The sequence below is a fragment of the Stegostoma tigrinum genome, chromosome 5, assembly GCF_030684315.1.
Source record: "Stegostoma tigrinum isolate sSteTig4 chromosome 5, sSteTig4.hap1, whole genome shotgun sequence".
Lineage (NCBI taxonomy): Eukaryota > Metazoa > Chordata > Chondrichthyes > Orectolobiformes > Stegostomatidae > Stegostoma > Stegostoma tigrinum.
In genome coordinates this window covers 59,188,514-59,213,336 of record NC_081358.1, presented here as the reverse complement: position 1 = coordinate 59,213,336, position 24,823 = coordinate 59,188,514, and the positions used below count along the sequence as shown (strand labels likewise).

At 40.3% G+C, this 24,823-nt stretch overlaps 1 protein-coding gene across 1 annotated transcript in view; it reads left to right on the top strand.

Moving 5' to 3' along the window:
• The window catches only part of fbxo15 (F-box protein 15), a 344,940-nt gene that overhangs the window by 307,001 nt on the left and 13,116 nt on the right, over positions 1–24,823 (top strand). The gene's annotated exons all lie outside the window — the stretch shown is intronic.

The window sequence follows — 24,823 nt, the reverse complement described above, 5'->3', positions numbered from 1 at the left end:
AAGACCTGATTTATCTGTCCTCATCTGGTCATAACAGCATTCAAGCACTTTGCTGTAAAGTACCATAACAAATCTTTAAATGTGACTATGAAAGAGTGCTTGATATGTGAAGAATCACTCTACATTATACAATAAGCTGACACCATCCAATCTCAATGTGATGCACCATTTATATCAGTTAGAATGCTGATGGCAGAAGGAGAGCATTAAGTGAATATGAAGTGTCAGATGGACATGGCTGCTCTCTATAATATAGCCCTTGCAGAGCTCACTGAAGTGGCTCAAGATGGTAACACAAAAAGGAAGCTATCGTAGTAAGGCAGAGGCCATTTAATATAATGATATTCATTTTAAGAGGACAAATAAAGATCAGAGCCCAATATAGGAAAAAGGAACGAAGACCTACAGCTTCAGGCATTCAGTAAAGTCTGCTCATCTGAGCTGAAATAAGGCTGAGGCTTGGGCCATGCACATATCAGAAGAAATTTGCTGCATTTATGATTGAGTGTTGAACAGATCCAAAAAAAAGGCCTTTTCACAGGTCCTGGATGTCTTCCTTGTGAATATCATCTTGAAGTAGATGTGGCTCGAGACCAACTCAGAATAGTGTGGAAACAAGCCCTTTGGCCCAACAAGTCCACACTGCCCCTTGGAGCATCACACCCAGACCCATCCCCCCTATAACCCACACACCCCTGAACACTATGGGCAATTTAGCATGGCCAATCGACCTAGCCTGCACATCTTTGGACTGTGGGAGGAAACCCACGCAGACATGGGGAGAATGTGCAAACTCCGCACAGACAGTTACCTGAGGCTGGATTCGAACCTGGGTCGCTGGTGCTGTGAGGCTGCAGTGCTAACCACTGAGCCACCGTGCCGCCCCAGTATGTAGAGATAAGTTCCAGTTATGCTCAGGTTCAGCTTGAAAAATAAGATAGAAGAGCTGGAAAAGGAAGGACTAATTAAGATAAATCCTAGAAAATGGAGTAGCAGCATGGTAGTTATGGAAAAAATGTGAAAACTGTGTGTGTATATAGATCCAAAGATCTCAATAAAGCTTTGATGACTTCTCAGTTATTGCCGAAAATGTTTTTGCTAAGTCAAAAATCTTAGTATACCAGATGTGAAGGATTGATACAGATGTTGTGGTAGATTATTTTATGAAATATTCTCAGGTGCTCTGAGATACAAGTTAATTATTGTTTTTATTGAATTGGGAAAGTCTACTGCTGAAAAGATTCTGAGCCAACACACTAACTCAGTGAGGATTCATCAGATATTTATGCATTTAAGACAGGCAGACAGTATATTACTTGAATTCCAAAATGGTCTGTTTCAGACAAACACCCTGATATTCATGCATTACAAAGGTGGCAAAGTGCCAGTTAACCATGGCCTCTCAACTCCCTATCCTCCCATTCTATCTCCTCTCTGAAAGCTGTGCTTTATTCCCATCCTTGACTAAACCCCATTGCTTTTAATTTCTCAGGGTCATCCTATCATTTCACTTTCAAATAAGGCCTCAGGATTAATGTTGGTTCGACCACGTTGCATTTTCACAGAACCCCTGTCTGCTGCATCAGTATTTGTGTGTTTATGTGTTTTAACTAACTTTTAACAGGACTATTTTCTTAAATAATAATAAATGGAATGAATCTTAAATGATTCATATGATTATTGCTTACGAAGTTAATTAAAACTCTCTACCTCGTTCCAATCTCAACTGGAAATTCATGTTAATTTATACAATAACTCATGTCATGCCTAAATTTCCTCCTAATATAGGCAAGTGAATGTTGCCACAAAAAGAAAATTTCTGATTACATTCTGGATGCTGTTTAACAGATACAGGTATTTGCATATGCTATTTGGCACTTCTGCTATTCCAAATGAGTACCAACACAGACAGTGATAACTCGGTGACTTTTCTGAAATGGAAGCTGTTGTGCACAATCAGTGAGTCTGTGGAAGAAGCCATCGCAGACCATGATCAGAGTCTCATGTGCACCTGGTAGAGACAGCTCATCAGATGAACCTGAAGCTAAAGAAGAAACAGATACAGATGTTAAACAGAATCCAGAATGTAATCAGAAAATTGTTTTTTTGTTGCCACGTTCAGTTGTATACGTTAGGAGGACATTTAGGTATGACATATGACAAAAAAATAGGCCTTGTTGTGACAGTGAAAGGAGTATGTCCTAATCCTGATAAGGTGACACTGTAATTGTGAAGCAGAGATCCAACGTATGGTTAACACTTATTCCTATGTACTTAGGTTCCTTAGGTTCATGCAAGACAAATTCACTTGGCTTCAAATATATTGTACAAAATAGTGGGAAAATGCTGCTTAAAGGTCTGTTAGTGACATCTGAAAATAATACATCATTAGGTGGGATTATTTAATTCACAGATCTAAGTTAGATGTGGAGGGTAAGTGTGTAAAGGCTTGAAGTGTACTTATTTCACAGCTGGGACACTTGGTCAAGACACTTCCACAACATTTATTCTGAAATTTCCTGATGACTTCATCATTTTTGGGTTCATAATAGGAGTGACTGCGAGATGGATTTTAAAAACTTCATTTATGGGATGGTGTTAGCTGTGCATGCAAAATGATAGTGATACAAAATGAAGCAATGTAACATAGTGGACAAATACACATCCCTCCTTGACATGCTTTCTATATATGGTTTCAGCAGAATACCACTGGCGAAGTGGCACCTGCCCTGACTACCCCAGGTGGACATGTTCCCTCTGTCACCATTTCAGAAGACAGATCAGTCTTCCTGGGAGTCAAGCCAAGGAAAGTGACAGGCCCTGGCGGTGTCCTAGGTTAAGCACTCAGAATCTGTGTGGACCAGCTGGTGGAGGTACTTACCAACAGCTTCAACCTCTCCCCCCTACAAGCCAAAGTCCCCACCTGCTTCAAGAAGATGACCATCATCCTGGTGCCCAAGAAAACAAATGCAGTGTGCCTTAAAGACTACTGCCCAATAGCTTTGACTTCAATAATCATGAAGTACTTTGACAGGCTGGTCATAGCTCACATCAACTCCATTCTGCCAACCTGCCTTGATCCCCTTAAGTTTGCCTACCAACATAACAGTTCTATAGAGAATGCCATGTCCATAATCCTGCAATTATCCCTGGAACATCTGGAAAACCAAGACACCTATGTCAGGTCCCTGCTCGTTTACTACAGCTCCACCTTCAGCACCTTTATCCCCTTCAGACTGATCTCAAAACTGCCTGGCCTTGGTCTCAGTTCCTCCCTCTGCAACTCCATCCTCAGCTTACTGACCCATAGTTTGCAATCAGTGAGGATAGGTAACTGCATCTCCTCCACAATAATACTCCGCACTGGAGTCCCCAGGGATGCGTCCTCAGCCCACCACTGTACTCCCTGTACACCCATGACTGTTGCCAAATTCCAAACAAATGGCATGTACAAGTTTGCTGACAACAACAGCGTAGTGAAATAGATATCTAAAAACAATGAGTCAAAATACAGAAGGAAGATGGAGGGCTTGGTGATGTGGTGCAATGAGAAAAATCAGTCTCTCTATGTCGGCAAAACTAAGGCACTGATCATCGAATTCATAAAGAAAATAAGAGAACATACCCCCGATTACACCAACGGAACTGAGGTTGAGAGAGTGAAGAGCATCAAGTTCCTCAGAGTGACGATAACTGACAACCTGTCCTGGACTCCCCACGTAAATGCAACAGTCTCCTCTTCCTCAGGCGGCTCAGGAAATTTGGCATGTCCATAAGGCCCTCACCAACTTCTACAGAGGCACCATTGAAAGCATACTCACCAGGTGTATAATGGCCTAGTATTGCAATTGCTCTGCACAGCACTGTAAGAAACTACAGCAGGTGGTGGACACAGACCACACCATCATGGAAGCCAATATTCCCATGGACTCTACTTACATGGTTTGCTACCGTGGAAATGTGGCCAACAAATTCAAAGCCCCATAGAACCTTGCTGATGACTTCCTACATCTTCTTCTGTCAGGCAGATGACACAGAAGTCTGAGCACATGCATGAGCAGGTTCAGAAACAGCTTCTTTCTGGCCGTTATCAGACTGTTGAATGGCCTGTGGCCTCAAGTAATGCGACTTGCAATGTAACCTGTATGCGCCTTTTTTTTTGATCTGTGCATCATTTGCTTGCTGTCATCTGCCTATATCTCTTGCAAACAATGTGTTTCACTATATTTCAGTATGTCAGTCAATCAATCGATCAGTTTATTGCACGTCTCTAGTTGCTGTTGAGAAGTTAGTGCTGAGCCACCTTGCTTAAGTTCAAGTGCTATAAGTAGACCTGCAATTCTGTTCAGGAGAGATCTCCAAGATTTTGACCCAACTAGTGAAGGAAAAGCAGCATATTCCCTAGTCAGGGTTGTGAGTGGCTTTGATGAGAACTTGCTGTTGTAGAATTCCCATATCCTTCTGGTGGAAGTGGGTATGGATTTTGTATCATCTGCCTGACACAAGATGTAGGAAGTCATCAGCAAGGTGCTTTGAATTTGTTGGCCACATTTCCATGGTAACAAGCCATGTAAATTTGGAAGTATTTGATGAGTTGTAAATGGTGCTGAACATTGTGCAATCATCAGGGAACACCCCAATTATGACCTTGTGATCGAAGGAAAGTCATTTGTCAAGCAACCTACTCAAAAAGAGAGGGAAGGATATATCTGGCAATTGCTGACTTGTCAGTTTATTCATCGAGTACAACATAGAAACAGATCCTTTGGTCCAACTCATTCATGCTGACAGGTAAAAAGCCTTGGTAAATTCCTGCTGTGCATCCTATAGATGGTATACACTGTGGTAGTGGAGGTGTTGAATGTCTGTGGCTCTGGTGTCAAATAAGTGAGCCTCTTTGCCTAGATGGTGTCAAGTTTCTCGAATGGTGTTGAAGCTACACCCATCAGGTAAGTGAGAAGCATTCCGTCACACTCCTGACTTGTACCTTGTAGATGGTGGACAGCTTTTGTGAATACTGATGAGTTAATTGCTGCAGGATTCCTAACCTTTGATCTGCTCTTGTAACCACTGTGTTTTTATGGCTATCTAGTTCAGTTTCTGAGTAATGGTTACCCACAGGATGTAGATAGTTTAGCATTCAGCAGTGGTAATATCATTGAATACCAATGGGAATTGTTAGATTCTGTCTTTTGGAGATGGTCATTACCTGGCATTTGCGTGTTGTAAATGTTACTTCTTTCTTGTCAGTCCAAGGCTGGTATAGTCCAGACCTTGTTGAATTTAGACATGGGCTCTTCAGTATTTGATGAGTTGTAAATGGTGCTGAACATTGTGCAATCATCAGTGAACATCCCAATTATGACCTTGTGATTGAAGGAAAGTCATTGGTCAAGCAACTTACTCAAAAAGAAAGGGAAGGATATATCTGGCAATTGCTGACTTGTCAGTTTATTCATCAAGTACAACATAGAAACAGATCCTTTGGTCCAACTCATTCATGCTGACCAGGTTTCCCAAACTATACTAATCCCATTTGTCTACATTTGACTCATATCCCTGTGAACCTTTCCTAGTCATGCACCTGTCCAAATATCTTCTAAATATCCAACTACTACTTCCTCAGGCAGATGATTCATCATACAAATAATCATCTGTGTGAAAACGATGCCCCTCAAGCCCCTTTTAAATCTTTCTCTTCTCACCTTAAACTGATTCCGTCTAGTTTTGAACTCCCCTACCCTAGGGAAAAGACCTTTGCTATTCACCTTTTCAATGCCCCTTGTAATTTTATAAACCTCCATAAGATCACCTGTCAGCCTCCTGCACTCCAGTGAAAAATGTCCCAGTCTACCCACACCTCCATATTACTCAAACTCTCCAGTCCTGGTAACATCCATGTAAATCTTTTCTATATCCTTTCCGATTTAATAATATCTTTCTTACAGCAGGGTGACCAGACCTGTATACAGTGCTTCAAAATGGCCTCGCTAACATCTTGTACAACTGCAACATGGCATTCCAACTCCAATGCTCAAAGGTTTGAACAATGAAGGCAAGCTTGCCAAACGCTTTCTTTACCACCCTGTCTACCTAAAATGCAACTTTCAGGGAACTATGTACAGAACCCATAGGTATCTCTATTCGACAATAATTGCATTTATCTAAATTAAAGTCTATCTGCCATTCATTGAACCATTGCCCCACTGATCAGATCCCTTTGTACTCTTAGATAACCTTCTTCATTGTCTACTATATTGGTGTCATTTTGGTATCATCCGTGTTTGTATGAACTATGCATCCTATATTGTCATTCAATATTTTATATAAATGACAAACAACAGTAGAACCAGCATCAATCTCCGTAGAACACTGCTGGTCACAGTCCTTCAGCCTGAGCAATAACCATTCACCACCATCTTCTGTCTCCTACTGTCAAGCTAATTTTGTATCCAATTGGCAAACTATCGCTGGATCCCATGTAACCAAATTTCACTACCCGGTCTACAATGTGAACCTTGTCAAAGACCTTGCTAAAGTTCATGTAGACAATGTTTGCTACACCGCCCTAAACTATGTTCTTGGTCAGATCCTCTAAAAACTCAATTAAATTTATGAGACATAATTTTCCATGCTCAAAGCCTTGCTCACTGTCCCTTATCAGTCCTAGCATCTCCAAATGCACGTACATACTGCCTCACTGAATCCCCTCCAACGACCTGTCTACTAAGGATGTCAGATTCACTGGTCTATCATTGAGGAGCATTTAGAAACAATTTAACAGTCATTTAATTGGGATGCAATCGTTTAGTGGTATTATTGTTAGACTGTTAATCCAGAGATCCAGGTAATGTTCTGAGGATGAGCATTCAATTCCTCTGAATAGAATTTGAATTCAATGATAATCTGGAATTAAGAGTCTAATGATGATCATGAAACCATTGCCAATTGTCATGTTCCCTAGCAGTAGCCAGGATACGTGGAAGAAAATAAATCAGGAGGTGGAAAAGACACGTAAGAAAGGCACCATTACAATATTTATGAGGAATTTCAACATATACTTGGACTGGGAAATCAGGTTGTTAGTGGATCGCAAGAAAAGGAATTCATTGAATGTATACGAGATAGTTTTCTGCAGTAGCATGTGGTAGAGCCCGCTACGGTACAGGAAATTCTCAATTTCGTAAAATGTAATGAGGAAGACATCACGAGGAAGCCAAAGTTGAAGGAACCCTGACAGGTTAGCAAATATAATGTGATAGAATTCAGCCTGCACCTTGAGAGGGAAAAGATGGAATCAGATGTATCAGTATTACAATTGAGCAAAAGTAAACACAAAGGCATGAGGAAGGATCTAGTTAGAGTTGGTTGGTAGGAAGCCTAATAGAGAAGGTGGTAATGCAGCAATGGCAGGGGTTTCTGGGGTAATTTGGGAGGTGTAGTAGAAATTCATCCCAAGGAAGAAAAATACATATTAAGGGGAGGATGAAGCAACCATGGCCGACAAGGGGAAATAGATGAAATATCAGAGCAAACTAGCTAGTAATCTTAAATATGCTCATGGAATCTTTTAACGTGAGGTGACTATCATGCTACAACTACCATGTAGTTCCATCTGACCTGAAAACACTCTTGCTCAGGAGTATAAGAAGGATTTAATAGAGTAATAGTCAACTTGTTTGGCCCTGTTACAAAACACCTTCTGTGAGGAACAAGTCTTGAAGTAGGACTGGAACACAGAACCTTCTGGGCCAGAGGCAGGGGCATTACCACCTGCACCACCCATTCCTCTCAGCTATTAAGTTCAGACAGAAGCAGCCCCAGTCAAAACAAAACAAGTACAAAGGGAATATAATTTCCTTTACTTTAACTAACCTCTTTGCTCAGCTGAGAAAACTGAATTCATGAAAATTAAAATGTGAATTGGATAATTAAAAAGAAACTGACGACAGATGTTTTAAACAAGCTTCTCCCTCTGCACAAAAGGTTATTATTTGGCAGAGCTTCCATTGTTTTGCTGCAATAGTGGACTCGGCATTTATTACGGAGAAGATTAATTATTTGAACAGTGGCAAGGGCATTGTCAAGGAGAATGATTATACTGAAGATCAGTTTGTCAATTTTTGAAAGGTACATTGCCAAATTTGTTATATTCTGCTGGATATTTACTGACTCATGACAGTTTAGGAAGCTATTATGTTCTAAAAGTTAATTAAAAGAAAGGATTTCTGATTTGCAGATCATGTTTACTATATGCTAATTTTGCTTTTAAAATTGGAGCATACTGAAGGATCTTCCCCGTTTCATTCAGACTGCCTTAAACAATAAATATCAGTCTTGCCAAATTAAATATCCTGAAGAAAGCTTGAACATATGTAATGCAGTGAGCTGTATGGTACAATTTCACTCAACTCACTTTTTCTAGTATCACTAAATGCTGCTTCATTTATACTTGTGCCAAACATTATTGCCTTTTATGTGATTCTTTAAAAATATCTTTCACAATACTTTAGGTTATGACAAATGTTTCCATCAACTCTCATGCATATTGCAGACAAAACATCTCACAAATATATGTTAGGAAAATTAAAGGCACATTCAGCATTAAATTACACCTTGAATATCTTTTTGGAATATTGTCATGATATTTGCTGAATGTGCCATCTTATAGCTGTGGAGCACAGCCTGTGCCTGTGCAAAATACATCAACCTTAACCAATCTGAAGGATCCTATTTAGTTGCCTGAAGTTCTGCTTTAGGTTTTTCAAAAACATTATAGCCTCTCTATCAAAGAGAGACGAGCCATTCTAACAGGTGGGGAGTGTAAACTACAGATTCTAACTGGGCAGAGGCTGGACCAACAATAGTGTAGTGTTTATAGCCTACTGAAATGAGATGCATTGACTCAGCTGGATGAGTTGTGTGATGCTGCTCTGGGAAAACTCTGGTCACAAAAAATGGCATTGAGAGTTCATCTGAAATAAAAAAACACTGCGGATGTTGGAAATCTGAAATGTAGAAAATGTTGGAGCTATACGCAGTTTTTATTTTATTGATGAGATATGATCTTCACCAGCTCACCAGCATTTGTTGTCTATCCCAAATTACTCTTGAATTGACTGGCTTGGCAGGCTCATTGCAAAGGCCAGTTAAGACTCAAACACATTGCTGTGGGTTTGGAGTCACATGTAAGTCAGACAGGGAGAGCAGACTTCTTTCTCTAAAGGGGCATGAAATGAACCAGATGTGTTTTTATAAAACTCTTTGCAGGTTGCATTGTCACCATTAGAACAACTTTTATTTTCTATTTTTATTGAATTCAAATTTCATCATCTGACACAGTGGAGCTTTGAACCCATGTCTTCATAACATAAGAAATAATAGTTGATAACCTGATTTGCTGGATAACAACTAAGCTACAGCCTCCCTCAGGGATCAGCAGCAGAGAGAGAAACAAAGTTAACATTTCAGGTCCAATATGACTTCAGAAGGTGGAATCCTCTCTTCTTCATGAAAATAGCAATTTGACCAGACAAACTTTCAGGGTCAAATGGGTGCAGTCAATGACTTCTTAAAGATGGAGGGATCTAGCAAATTCTTAAAGCTGCATGTGCCTCTTATGTTGCAATAAATAATCCTTTGAGAAGAAGATGAAACAATTTGATCTAGCATCTCATTCATCTCTTATTTGACTAATGCTTCTGCATACATCTGAGTGAAAAATATATGTGGTATTCTGTTGTTAAACATTATATTTAAGTGTGAACGTGTTACATTTGATGGGATAAACAAGGAGGTCAACTATGTTCAGAAAAATAATTGTTTAGATATGGTAGAAGTGCAAAAGGATTTAGGGGTGCAAATTCATAAGACATTAAACATTTCAACAAGCCTTAAATCTTGAAAACAAACAATTGAGTTCAAATGGATCTCAAAAGCAAAGCAGATATGTAAAATTTATATGTAATCTTTGTGAGGTGATCCTGCATCATTCTATTTCCAATTTACAATGAAAGCAATGCAAGAAATGTAAAAAGGCTCTGCGAAAATAAATACTAGAATGATGAGGTTATCATTATCAGTCCAGACTGAGCAGATTAGAACTCTTCTCATATGTTTGTTTTCTTGTGAATTATCCTGATGAATACAAGATGAAAAGCTTCAACAAAGTATATACATTTTTCAGCAATGCTCAAGTTCTGTATTGCCAAAATATTGACTGTCATGTATGAAATGCGAAAATTATGTTTGTTTATCTTAAAAAAAATTCATACAATTACTTGATACAATGACCAAGCGGATGCTAAGGTGTTAAATGAAATAGGTCAGTGAACAGAACTCATAGGATGCTCAGTTCTACTTTCCACAGTCAGCAACTTCAATACTTGGACAAATCTTATACCACTTCCCCAGTGATGTAATTACATAGCCCATTTTGGCAGCCTGTAGGAGAAATCCATTTCCTGCTCTTGAATCAGTACAATACAAAGCCACTAAGGCCAGCAGACTGCATGAGGATAGTCATTTTTCATCTGTATACCAGAACCCAGTTAGTGTAAATAACCTGTTGCAAGCAGCTCAAAAATAACCTATCACAACAAATATAATGGAACTCATTTTCCAAATCAATTAATTATTTTTCCCTTGTAACCTTTTCCCCTCTTGTGAAAGCATTCATTTATGTTGGAGTGTAAGGTTGTGAATGATATGTTATGTCTCACAGCTAGTATGCAATTTGTTAATCTTCCAAATATTTTGAAGTCCAGGACCACCATACAGCTAGTTTTTGATGGGCTTTTTCTGGTTCTGCAATTGAAATCTTGGAGTCTTTCATAAGCAGTTGCTCCTGGTTTATGCAGCACACCTTACCATGATGTGATATAATGTTGAATCAGGAATCTGGGAATTGATCATTTATAAACGGCTGTCACTGTTAAACCAGATATGTTCTGCCTTCATGAACTGTCATGATGGGCCTTTGACATTTAGCAAGCTATCATACCTGACAAAGTGATTCTGGCATTAATCCATAACATTTGGATCATGAATACTGAAGGATTCAACGGATGCTTATTATAGTTCCTGGTAACTATATATATCACAGTCACAGGTTCTACTGTGTCTAGACTGGTGCTGAACTATTTAGTTATAAGCTATAGGCATAGGCATAGAGTCATACAGCACGGAAACAGACCCTTCAGTCCAACCAGTCCATGCTGACTATAATCCCAAACTAAACGTGTCCCACTTACTTGCGGTTGGCTCATTTGCCTCCAAACATTTCTTATTCATGTACTTACCTAAATGGCTTTTAAACATTGCAGTTGTACCCACATCCACCACTTCCTCTGGAAGTTCGTTCCCCACATAAACAACTCTCTGTGTAACAAAATTGCCCTTATGCCTTTTTAAAATCTTTCTCTTCTCACCTTAAAAATATGCCTCATAGTCTTGAAATCCTCCACTCTAGGCAAAAGATACCTGCCATTATCTGTAGTCCTCATTATTTTCTAAACCGCTATTAGAACACCTCTCAACCTCCCAAGCTCCAGTGAACAATGTCCCAGCCCATCTAACCTCTCATAATTCAAACCCTCAATTCAAAGCAACATTCTGTTAAATCACTTCCCTTAGATTTTCATGTTGAAAGTTGCAGTGGTAAGATGGAGATTGAAAACTTTAATCACAAGTCAAAGGTCATGATACAATGACAATATCATGAGCATATACTGCACAGTAGTGGGCACACTGCCTTCTCTGAAACCACATTCACGTGGCTTTTCTCTACCTATGAGCAGTAAGTGTTGATATTGTATTCAACCAGAGGTTTTGTATTTTTGCATGGTTCTGTGTTTATCAACATCAAATGTTGCAGGGATCATGGTACAAAGACTAAGAATGAAGGTGCTAACATTTTCCTCTCTGTATTTTGAGGGATGCCGCAACCAATTGTAGTAAGAGTAATGTCTCTTTGTTTTCAGTCAACCAATTTAGCACAGAAATTGAAGCTGGGAGTTTTTATGTTCCATTTTTAGTGTCCATACCTTTGAAACAAGAGAGCTGGGTTAAAGTCCCACCTGTTCCACAGATTCATTGTAGCATTTCTGAATAGTTTGTTTGGAAATTATCCAAACTGGAATGTTTTTGGCCTGTATGAATTGTGGAGAGCGACTGAGGTGTACACTTAATTGGAGAACGATACTGTCTAATTTTTTTTCTTTTTAATTAGCTGGATGATTCTATGATTGGGGGTTCTCCAAGAACAGTAGCTGGGAACTTGGAAGTAGTACAATGTAGAAATGTTGACTGGACTTGAGAAATCAGTGAATATGTCTCCACAATCTTCTGAGAGCAAGCTCTCAATCAGTATTTCTTTCCATTAGTCATGTGGCTTTGAGCCACGTGTAAAATATTGCTCAAACCTAGGCACCTTTTAAAATACTCTCTCTTTGTCTAATGCTATTTGGTTAAAAAATGTGTTTGGACAACCTAACATTGGAAATGTAGCAATTCCTTTCGTTATTCATAACATTGTAAAAGAACTTCCATTAGAAATGCCAAAAAACTCCTGATATGTAGTTAAAAAGTATTTGATCTTGTAAAATTCCTGTAACCAAAGATATGACTCAATTTTTTTTTGTTTTCAAAGAAACCTTTTTACCATTACGCAAAGTAATTGATACACCTGCTGTAAATTCCAGCAAAATCAGGAGAAAGTATCATCTTGGACGACATTCCAGCAAGAAACAGGGTGAAACCAGATGCAGATCACCAATCCCTCATTAGCATGGATTTTTATTTTCAGGGCAAGTCTATTATTGGTAAAGTATCAGAAGTTCTTTCCATCCTCTCATTTTTCTGTGCATTATTAATAAACAGATTCGGCAGCACATTTCTGCTACTCTGATGTGAAGATAATCACTCTTGTTGTCGGCAACTCTGAACATGTGTTTGATTAGTTTTATTTCATGTATATAATGAAATTCAATTAAAAGGCAGACAACAAAACACTCATTTCACTGGGTTGTTATTGCAACTCTTGACTGCATTTTTATTAAAGCTGCGGAACTTGAGATATTCGTCTTGGCTCTCCAGTGCCCGCTAGCACATATTCCAACAGCTTTTCACCAAAACATGTAGTTGATGCCGCATTTATTCAGAGACTTGAGCTGTTTGTAAATATCATCTTACCTGAGCTCTTGTCATAACAATGAGCATGTCTGTATTTTTGTTTGTGTTGTATACAATTCTGAGATGGTAGTTGTGCAAACACAAAGGGCTCTGCTATACTGCGATATCCAATCTCCATTCCTTGATTTATTTTGCTGTTACATCTACCTAATATTTGATCGGTGTCCACAAATGAGGTTTTAGTTACATGGTAATGTTTCCAAATCCAGTCTATTGTGTATTCTCCACTTCTTCGTTCCTCTCAAAACTGATAATCATCCTTCAGCAAACTGTGCTCTAAACTCTTGAATTTCTATCCCAAACTTCTCCACCTCTTTTTTTCTCTTTCACAGCACTTCTCTTGCTCTTCAAACAAAATCTTAGTCATCTGTCATAAGATCCCTTTCTTTGATTCGGTCTCAGTTTTAATCTGATTGCAGTTCTTTGAAGTGTCTTTGTTAATTTTATAATGATGTTGCACCTTTGGCATCATAAGCTATTGCTATTGATGTCAATCCTTCTGCTATTTCTTACTGATCTGAATATGTGTTCCCTTGTCCTAATCTTAAAAATCAACAAATTAAAATTCCAGATTAGCATTTATTATATTTTTCCTGTCCTTTATGTGCCTCCCTTTCTAGACGTAAAGTCCAGGATTCTCAAACTCTTTCTGACAGGGTAGGCCCCTGACACTGAAGGAAGAATCTTTTCAGCCTTTGAAAAGGCTTTTGTAAATGCTGGAGAGGGAATGCATAATAAAAGCCCTGTTGGACAACCTCTTGTTTCTGTCTCCCGACAAACTGTCCTGTGCAGGGCTATTGTGAGAATCAACTGTGAACTCCACATAAGTGATCAGTGTATTGTTTGATCAAGAGCCACAGTGATAAAACACTCCCACTAGCTGTAGAGCATGGAAATTACTTGGAGGTGGCCTTTCCTGGCTATAGGTTAGATGGTCATCAATGCCACCTTTCAAACCACAGATGGAACCATAGGCTGAAATAGGTTCATCTGTGCCCTTACTAATTCTAGGGAAGATACGCCTGCCTAAAAACTACTTTTTTTGCCATCCCAGAGCATAACCATTTGCAGATGCCCTTAAGCTTGCCTATCTCCTTCAGCAGTGCCCACCACTCTTATTTGAGCTGTAGCCAGTTATCCTCTAAGGCCTCTTATTGGGCCCGCTGCATCATAATGTTACCCATTGCCCTTAACTTGATGGTAAATGTAGAGGAGCACGTTAGTTGCCCATCACCAAGAAGATTGTTTTGTGGCCAGGAGACTCCAGTGGGCCATCAGCTATTTACAATGTTAATAGATTCTGTCTGGCACACCAAACCCCAGGCTCATCTCAGCAGTGCCTTCAACGTGTGAACGTTTTGTTTCTATATTAGATGATAAAACATGCCAAGGTGTATGAAAGGGCATCTTTAGGTGAACCCCAGGAATATGAAGGTCATTGTCTTGCCGTCTGTACACCGACAATAAGCACCCTTGAACAGGAGGTAATATTTGTTTTATTACTCACTGGGAAGGTGCACCTGAAATTGAGCTCTGTTATTCCTGGAGTCATCACTAAAGTTAAAGATTTTATAAAGAATGCAAAGTTCAGCAATTTACCTAGCATTCAAACACTGATTAATAGAAAGCATGGATCAGGTTTTTGTGCTGAACAAGAATCACTATTTATTACAGGCAGTTAGATTTTAGTCAGAGGTAAACAATTGGCATATAACACAACCAATTAATTGCTAAATCACCTTAAAAACACCATTTTATACAAACACAGACAGACAACCAGCCAATCTAAAATAGTTTATAGATAGAGGGAAAACACTGGAAGGACAGTTTTGTGCTCTTCGATTCCAGGTTCTGTTTTTGAGGTGATACTTATGAAACATTTTGCTTTAATCGTCTTTCTCTGGATGCTTCCAAGAGTTAGTAAGAGACACAAGTTAGCCAGGTCCCTTATGAAAAATCCATGACTTATCAGTTAAAAGTCATAACTTGTAAAAACTGTTACAGGAAATATAGATGGGTTTTCTTAAGACTCAATGTCTTAACTGCACCTGAAAAATTGGGAGAAGAATTGAAGATTTTTCTCTGTATCTTGTTCCCAGCTCCACACTGTTCAGTTTTCTGAGAATCAATCACTCAGAAAGTTGACTCTTTTACTCTCCTGCAAAGTGCTCTGAGCATGCAGCCCTGTTCAATTGCCCTCCTAGGCGGGCAAGCTTCCAAATAAGGGTGTTTATAATGCATGGAGTTCACCTAATTTATCTCCATCCCAGCTGTCTTGGAGATCCCAACTGGATCACACTGCTACTGTCCATTTTGACACATTCAATTCTCACCGGGGTCACTCCATTCCTTGTCTCAGGAAAATGTTAAGGAAAGAATCCCATTTCAGATATGCTACTATCAAAATGGATCAGCAAATGTAATCAATTCATTATTTCTTCTTATCAGTGGAGCTGAGGCCTGGCTTTATCCATTGAGAAAAATACATAGAAACAAACCAACTAGTCTGCACCGCTCACGAGTTCCATTTGTTTCACATCACCTAAATATTCATGCAAACTAATCAATGTTCTGTCATTCGTGAGGCCCTGCTTGTTTACAGCTCTAAATCACTGAGCCACTGCATAATACAGATTGTACAGTTAAATATTTCTATTAACCTTGAAGCTTTTTATCATGGAGATCCCTACAAATGCTTAATCTAAATGTTTCTGCCCAGTAATCACCAAAAAAAGTATGAGTACTAATCCTTATTGGTAATAAGATTTTAAAGGCAGACTATGAATCCCACTGTTTGCTGCTGTTTCTCACTGAGCACTCTGTTTATACCACAGACATAGATGTCGACATAAGCTGGCATTACATTTGTCACAGCAAGTTTAATTATATAAAGACACAATGAACCATGTAGTGTTCCATTACAGTTCCTCAGCAAACTTAAAGAATCGCAGATATTCACTTATAGCCATGAAACCATTAAACCCCATGACTGCATTCTCCCATTGGGCAATTCATGCAGCTATTTGTGGTTGTTATAAGTCGGCAAAGATATTTCTGAAAACTGTGCCACTGTCTCAACCATCACTATGGTCTACTCCCAGTTAATAACCATCACTACCTGAGCATTCTGGGCTTAGGCTGTGACACATATGCTCTGCCTGTTCCAATCTTCCCCTCCTTCCTGTCTGTTACTGAGGGGGAGTGCAGGTATCTCAGAAGTGAAGTTTCATTTGGAAAATCAGTGTTGCCACCTCTGGAGAGATCATCCCAAATTACAGGCTATTATGGCAATTAATTGTGTCTTCTACAGTGGTGGTAGTCAGAGTGAAGCACACCTAATGAAAACAGCTGATCAACCATAATTCAGGCGCTCTTCTGCTTAATAGTTTCTCAGTGAAGATGACAGCTGCCAGAGCCCAGTATTGCTGAGCAAGGGAGGCCAGAAGCAAGTGACAGATGGCAGGGGTTTCACAGAGCAAAGGGCACAAAAGGAAGGGTCACAGTGAGAGTCATCAAGGGCAAGTGAATGGCACTTGGCTGGATCTTCCCCAGCTGCACCCCACCACTGATCTCATCTCTTTGAACAGCGAAAGGATCTGGGATTCTGGAAGCAAACCTGCATGTGTTTGCTTGTAATGGATATTGACTGATCTGAGGCCTGGCTGCCACTGGTTTAATATCAGTTGTGATAGTATGAAGGCCACTTAGTGGATGTCTAGTATCCGCTTAAGGGCCTTAATTAGAGAAGTCCATCCATGGGCCTTCCCCAATGGACTCAATTGGAGAAAATGAGGGAAGGTGATAGTGTTCCCTCTACCACCTTCCCCACTTATAAAATTCAACCATCTACTAAACACACCATGGTGGGGAGGGAATGAAATGTTACCCTGGGTGTCTGTGACCTTATTGAATATTCAAAGATCTTCCAGCCCGTTTAACTAGCTGTCACTGATGCATCCTTAGCATTCAAACTAACATTGTGCTAAAGAACATCTGAACTCCGGAGGCTAGGCCCTTGATGAATATCTTTTCCATTTGTTTTCCGTTGAGAAAAAGGTCTTCCCTTACCCTTGAGCTGACAACATCAACATACAATATGCATATAGATGATCCTTAATTTTTGGAAATTCTAAGTTGCATGCTATGATTTATTACAGTTGATTTGGTGAAGTTCAAATCTATGTGCTTGTTGTAAATAAAGACAATGCATTTGAGTACATGTTTCCATAGTGAAAAACATGCTTACTTTTGGATCATTCAGATCCAACCATGCAGTTAGAGGCCATTCACCCTGCCAAGTCTGCACTGACTCTCCAAAGAGCACCCTACCTAGCTATCCCAGTGATCCTGCATTTACTATGGGTAAGCAACCTAGCCTGCACAACCCTTACACTACAATTTAGCAAGGTCAATCCACCTATCCCATACATCTTTGGACAGTAGGAGGAAACCAGAACACCTGGCAGAAGCCCACACACACAGAGAGAGATACACAAACTCTTTACAGACAGCCACTTCAGGCTGGAATCAAACCTAAGTCCCTTGTGTTGTGAGGTAGTAGTACTAATTACTGTGCCACTCAATGCCATCTATGTTACAGTGTTACAACGGTTTTGTAAGTCTTCCACTCCCGTGTTCCACCTGATATGCAATCATTTAAATGCCTTTATTTTTTATGCTAACTTGTAATTCCAACCATCAAACCCATTTCATTTGAAAGAGTAGGAGTCATATTTGCAGGCTCACAGAAGCTGTATGATGCAAAAGGAGATTTAGGCCATTGTTTCCGCACTGGCTCACTAAATGGTCATTATTAGCTTGTGGTAGTACCTGGTTTTTCCTCATGTCATTGCACAATATTTTTATTCAAATAAACATTGAATACACCTGAAATTGCCTGAATTGAATCTGCTTCCACCATGCTTCCAGGCAGTGTATTCAAAAACCTAACCACTCACTGTGTGAAAAAGTTTTTTTCTTAATCACCTCCCACTTGTATTTTTCCACATATATTTTGAATCTACGTTCTCACATCCCTGGTTCTTTTATTTTGGAAACTCTGTCTCCTCATATACTCCATCAGTTTACTCTTGATCACCAATAAAGTAATGGAAAGTATTATCAACAGTGCTGTCAAACAGTATCTACTTAACAATAGCCTGCTCAGAGACCCTCAGTTTGGGTCCGGCCAAAACATGCAATCCCTGATCTTGTTACAATTTTGCTTCAGATACAGATCAGAGCTAAACTCCAGAGATAACATGACAGTGATTGCCCTTGAAATCAAGGCAGCGTTTGACCAAGTGTAGCATCAGGGAGTTCTGTCAAAACTGAAGTTAACGAGAATCAAGGGAAAAGCTCTCCATTAGTTAAAGACATACTTGATACATAGAAAGATGAATGTTGTGTTGGAGATCAGTCATCTCAGCTCTAGGACATATCTGTAGGAGTTCCTCAGGGTGGTGTCTTAGGCCCATCCACCTTCAGCTACTTCTTCAATTACCTTCTCTCTATTATAAGGTCTGAAGAGGTGATGTTTACTGATGACTGCACAATGTTCAGCACTGCTTGTGATTACTCATAGACTGCAGCAGTCCACGTTCAATATCAGGACAATATCCAGATTTCTGTTGGTTAGTGGTAAGTAACATTTGCACCGCACAAGTGCCAGGGATTGGTCATTTCCAATAAAAGAGAATCTTACCATCTCCCCTTAACATTCAATGACATTGCCATCAGTGAATCCCCCACTATAAATATTCTGGAGGTTACCACATACCAGAAATTGAACCACACTCCCTTGAACTGTTGTACCTGCTTTGGGCACTTTGACTAGTTTATGCAATAAAAATTAAAATGCTTTACTCAGGTAATCATTTTGGTGAGATGGACAAAGGGACAAAAAATTTGGTTTGTAGTTCAACTTGATTTTATTAACAAAATCCTTGTGGAGATTTAAAAATTCATGGATACAGTAAATACTTAATATCTTTTTCCCTGGGTAGGGGAGTCCAGAACCAGAGGGAACAGGCTTAATGTGTGAGAGGAAAGATATGAGAGGGCCTTGAGATGCAACTGTTACACACAAGAGGGTGGTGCGTGTACAGAGTGAACTTCTAGAGGAGGTGGTGGAAACAGGTACAATTGCAAATTTAAAAGGCAACTGGATAGGTATTTGAATAGAAAGGGTTTAAAGAGATATGGGCAAAATGCTGGCAGGTGGGACGAGATAAGTTTAGGTATCTGGCAGGCACAAGTGAATTGGACTGGAAGGTCTGTTTCCATGCTTTATAACTCAATGACTCTAAACTATTCATGATTAAAAACATGATGTGACAATTTCCAAAATTCCTCCAATATTTACTGTTTACCTAATTCTATCCATCTGAGAAAGGATATTACCCACAATAAGCCACATGTTTGAGCTGGACCATCGAAATGTCTTCTTCTCTGATGTGGGGCTGGCTGTCTTTCAGGAAGGTGAGCCTCATAGGTCAGGGTGGATCTTCTCTCAGTCTCTCTCTCTCTCTCTCTCAACACATCCCTCACACCCTGCCCCTGCCACAACTGCCCCAAGAGGATACCCCTCGTTCTCACATACCACCCCACCAACCTCCGGATACAATGCATCATCCTCCGACACTTTCGCCATCTACAATCCGACCCCACCATCCAAGCCATTTTTCCATCCCCACCCTTGTCTGCCTTCCAGAGACACCACTCTCTCCGTGACTCCCTTGTTCGCTCCACACTCCCCTCCCACCCACCACACCCGGCACCTTCCCCTGCAACCGCAGGAAGTGCTACACTTGCCCCCACACCTCCTCCCTCACCCCCATCCCAAGCCCCAAGATGACTTTCCATATTAAGCAGATGGTCACCTGCACATCTGCCAATGTGATATACTGTATCCATTGTACCCAGTGTGGCTTCCTCTACATTGGGGAAGCCAAGTGGAGGCTTTGGGACCACTTTGCAGAACACCTCCGTTTGATTCGCAATAAACAACTGCACCTCCCAGTCGCGAACCATTTTGACTCCCCCTCTCATTCCTCAGACGACATGTCCATCATGGGCCTCCTGCAGTGCCACAATGATGCCACCTGAAGGTTGCAGGAACAGCAACTCATATTCCGCATGGGAACCCTGCAGCCCAATGGTATCAATGTGGATTTCACAAGCTTCAAAATCTCCCCTTCCCCCACTGCATCCCAAAACCAGCCCAGCCTGTCTCGCTTCCCTAACCTGTTCTTCCTCTCACCCATCCCTCCCTCCCACCTCAAGCTGCACCTCCACTTCCTACCTACTACCTCATCCCACTTCCTTGACCTGTCCGTCTTCCCTGGACTGACCTATCTCCTCCTTACCTCCCCACCTATACTGTCCTCTCCACCTATCTTCTTTTCTCTCCATCTTCGGTCCGCCTTCCCCTCTCTCCCTATTTATTCCAGAGCCTTCTCCCTGTCCCCCTCTCTGATGAAGAGTCTAGGCCCAAAACGTCAGCTTTTGTGTGCCTGAGATGCTGCTTGGCCTGCTGTGTTCATCCAGCTTCACACTTTGTTATCTTGGATTCTCCGGCATCTGCAGTTCCAATTATCACTTCACTGACTTTTTGCTCTGTTTTCACTGAGGGAGTGATGTCTACGTATGAGTTCTTATCCCACCTCAGCTCTGACCTTCCAGAGTGTTCTGTTATCTTCGGTCAATGGGGTCATGAGCAAGGTTCAACGCATCCATTAGGGAGGCGCCAACAACTTTTACAGTTTCCATGCTGGAAGGTATAAATTGCATATCCTCAGACAATCCAGATGCCAGAACATCTGATCAACTCTTCTCCAATAAACAACACCTCAAGCTGCTTTAGCTGGTTCATTTTGAACCGTTTAGCAACATCTTTGATCTTGGCTTCCATTGTTCTCTATAGCTGATAACTGCTGGCTGCTGTTTAATTTAGTTTGGCCAATTCTCTTTCAGGCTGAATTTTTTTGAATGTGAATAAAATTGAAATACCAAATTTTAGGCCTGAGGCTGTTTGATCACAATCCCCCCAGTTGATTCTGCCCATTGGCCAAAGTTAACAAAACATTCTGGAAGGTTAGGAGCAAGGCAGGGTAAGAACATGAACCTTTTGATCACTTGAAGCATCTAGCAAATATACCAAGTCTCAGATGGATAGCTCAACTCCCTGATTATCTGGGTTCTATATTGTACACAGATAATGCATGATCTTCCATAAGCAAGTCAGTAAACTTTACAGCACTGTATACAAATAGCTTAATACATAAATGGAGAATTAGCCAGTATTTACGTACACTGGCTCAGCCTCATACTCTTTGGTGATTAGCAGCTCTTGATAGAGTAGAATTCATGCCACACAACAATTTATATGGTCCTTTGGTGGCTCTTACTGTAGAAGCATGGAGTCCACGATTAGCTTTTGAATGAATACCATCTTCCAGTGGACAAATTTAACTGTGAGGACAGTTCGCTAGATCAAAGTAAACAGGGTGAACAACACAGCCAGGTATGCTAGAAGAATACCCATTGGTGAATCTGTATTTTTGAGTCCCAGCCCCAGAAACTATTGTGTTAATTAGTCACATTAATTTCCCTTTTTAAATTTGCACTGTCTACCAAATAACAGCAGTAAAACCTTTATGTGCATTTGCCAATTGTGTCTGGATCTGCTGCAATGTTCTGGTTGGGGTTCACTGCCAGCATTGTACTTCTCCCAATAAGCCTTTAAAGTTTGAGACCATCACTAACATTGACAAAAAAGTGCTTCTCCCATTAATGTCTATGAGCTTTATCAGGCCAATCCTGGCTGGAACGTGTAGCCTCATTTAAAAAGCAGCATTTTGAATGTCACATATGAAAATCCCATATTGATATTATTGATTCGTTCCCCCTGTACACTACCCCAGTGATATCTGTGATTAGGCTCCTTATAGAGCCATGGAGCCATAGAGACGTACAGCACGGAAACAGACCCTTCAGTCCAACTCATTTACGCTGATTACATGTCATAGATAAATCTAGTCCAATTTGCCAGCATTTGGCCCATATCCCGCTAACCCCTTCCTATTCATATACCCACCCAGATGCCTTTTAAATGTTGTAATTTTACCAGCCTCCACTACTTCCTCTGGCAGCTCATTCCATACACGCACCATCCAGCTGCAGTTGACATCCTCAAAGTTGTCCCTTAGGTCCCTTTTAAATCTTTCTCCTCTCAGCTTAAACCTATGCCCTCTAGTTTTTGGCTCCCCCATCCCAAGGAAAAGATCTTATCTATTTACCCTATCCATGTCCCTCATGATTTTGTTAACCTCTCGAAGTTCATTTAAATTGTGTTTTTCTGCTCTTCCAGGTCATACCAATCATTTTGTCAAATGGTTTACATATCTGAGATATGTTCTTCAGTGAATTTTGGCCATGCATTTATACATGTTAGTTACTTTAGATGTTACAACCACCTTCGGATTCTTTCATCAGTATCACATGATCATGCCATACAGTCTTGACTTCCAGGCAATTTTTCCAAAGTTGTTGCAGGTTCCCTAAAAAGCATTGCCTAGATGTTGCAGCTGGTGGCCAAATCATCCAGTTCAGTTCCTTGAAAGAAATCACACTGGCATAGGCTCACGTATTTCCAACATATCACTGCATCTGCCACTTGTTTAATCTATCCTTATCCCTTTGTAGACTCTTTCTATTTCTTCACATCTTGCTTTCCAATTTTTGTGTTATTGGCAAATTTAGCACTCAGAAAACTGGTAGTTATTGCAGTAGACATAAATGAATCATTCCCATCTCCATTTGATGCTGTATCATTTTTTCCTATTACTAGCCCTTTATTTTAAGTGTGGCCCCATTCATTGCCATTATAACAGACACGGGAACGCGGGAAAAACCCTACTGTCTTTAAGGGGAGAAGAAAAGCATATTTTCACAATAGCTTTTATATTCTATTCCGCTTACAATAAATAACAACATATGAATTGCCTTCGTAATCACACGTTCTGCCAACATATCACTGCATCTGCCACTTGTTTAATCTATCCTTATCCCTTTGTAGACTCTTTCTATCTTCTTCACATCTTGCTTTCCAATTTTTGTGTTATTGGCAAATTTAGCACTCAGAAATTTGGTCCCATCATCCAAAACAGTGTAAATTGTGAATAATTCAGACTGTAGCATTGACCCATGTGGCAGACAACTTGTGACATCTTACCAATTTGAAAATGATCCATCTAAGCCTATGACAGAACAAAAGGGTTAATTTGCAAAATGAGCACCAATAGTGAATATTAATCATTTCTCAGCAGACCATTGAAAATTCCTCATTTAAACATGTAGGTGCCAGTGAATAGATTGACCAAGAGATTCAATGGACGGACTACTTTTATGAGAATTCGCTTCTGGAACTCTGCTCCTGTCCCATGCAGATGTTGGGCCCAACAAGATGACATCGGGTAGTGAATCAAATATCAACGTGCCAGCTTCTCCGTAATATGGGAGCTGGAAACAGGAAACAAAATTGGCAGCCCGACCTCCATTTGTAATTAATAGACAATTGAATTTGTTGACAAGGCAATTGATCTGAATATTACACTGTCAATGCCACATTGCAGTTTTCGGCGAAGGTGGGCTGGTGTAAGAAGATCAACTCTGGAAAAAAGGAAGGGAAAAGGCGTTATCACTTTTGGGGATTGGGGATGTCATGTGTTAATTGGAGGAATCTCTCTCTCTTTGTGAATCCTACCCACACTCCTGACCCCTGTTCTCCAAAACCCAACACCCCTGCAGTCCCACCCTCCTTAGTATAACAAAACTCTCTCTGCCGAAAGAAATCCTGGACTTATGTGAGTCTGGGATCCACACCATTTTCAAACAGCTGCAGTTTCTATTGTATCAACAGCAGTGCCTGTCCATTGACCAGCAGTTACAAGTTATGGAATTTTCCTCCACTGAGGGGTGGATGTTCCAAAATGAGCTCACTAAGAGCCCTTACAGCATAATATAACTACAAATGGAGGCCTAGGGCATAAGCAGCCTTTTTAAAACATCCATCCTAGGACAAGCCAATCAGAGACATGCACGAGAATTCCTAGAAGCATGGCATTCCAACCAGAACTCCATCAACAAACACATTGATTTGGAGCCAATCTACCATCCCCTGAGAAAAAGAACAGGAAATGACATCACCAATGCAGGAAATGACATCACCAACCCAAGGAAACCTAACCAGATAAATAGAAAGTGGGACATAACACCAGCGCTTCGTCGGAGGCTCACTGATGATGTTACCTAGTATGGTGACGAAACGTCTGAAAAAGAACCTTCCAGCTCAGCGAGCAAACTCACATCCAGAGCCTTTTTAAAAATCAGGAAAGGTGGCCTGTTTATGACTACTTTTTGCTGGATAAGCAATAAGATCTAGATTCCTTCAGCTTTTCTTTTCACAAGCTACCCTGTAGTCTCTGTTGGTGTCACTGTCTGTGATTTGAATCTGTGAACCCCAGTAGCCAAACTAGTCTCAATTGAAGATAATGCCGTATTGTAATCTATTTCTCAGAGATGAAAGTCAAATGTTGAATTCACTCACTAGAAAATTGTCTGAATTTATCCT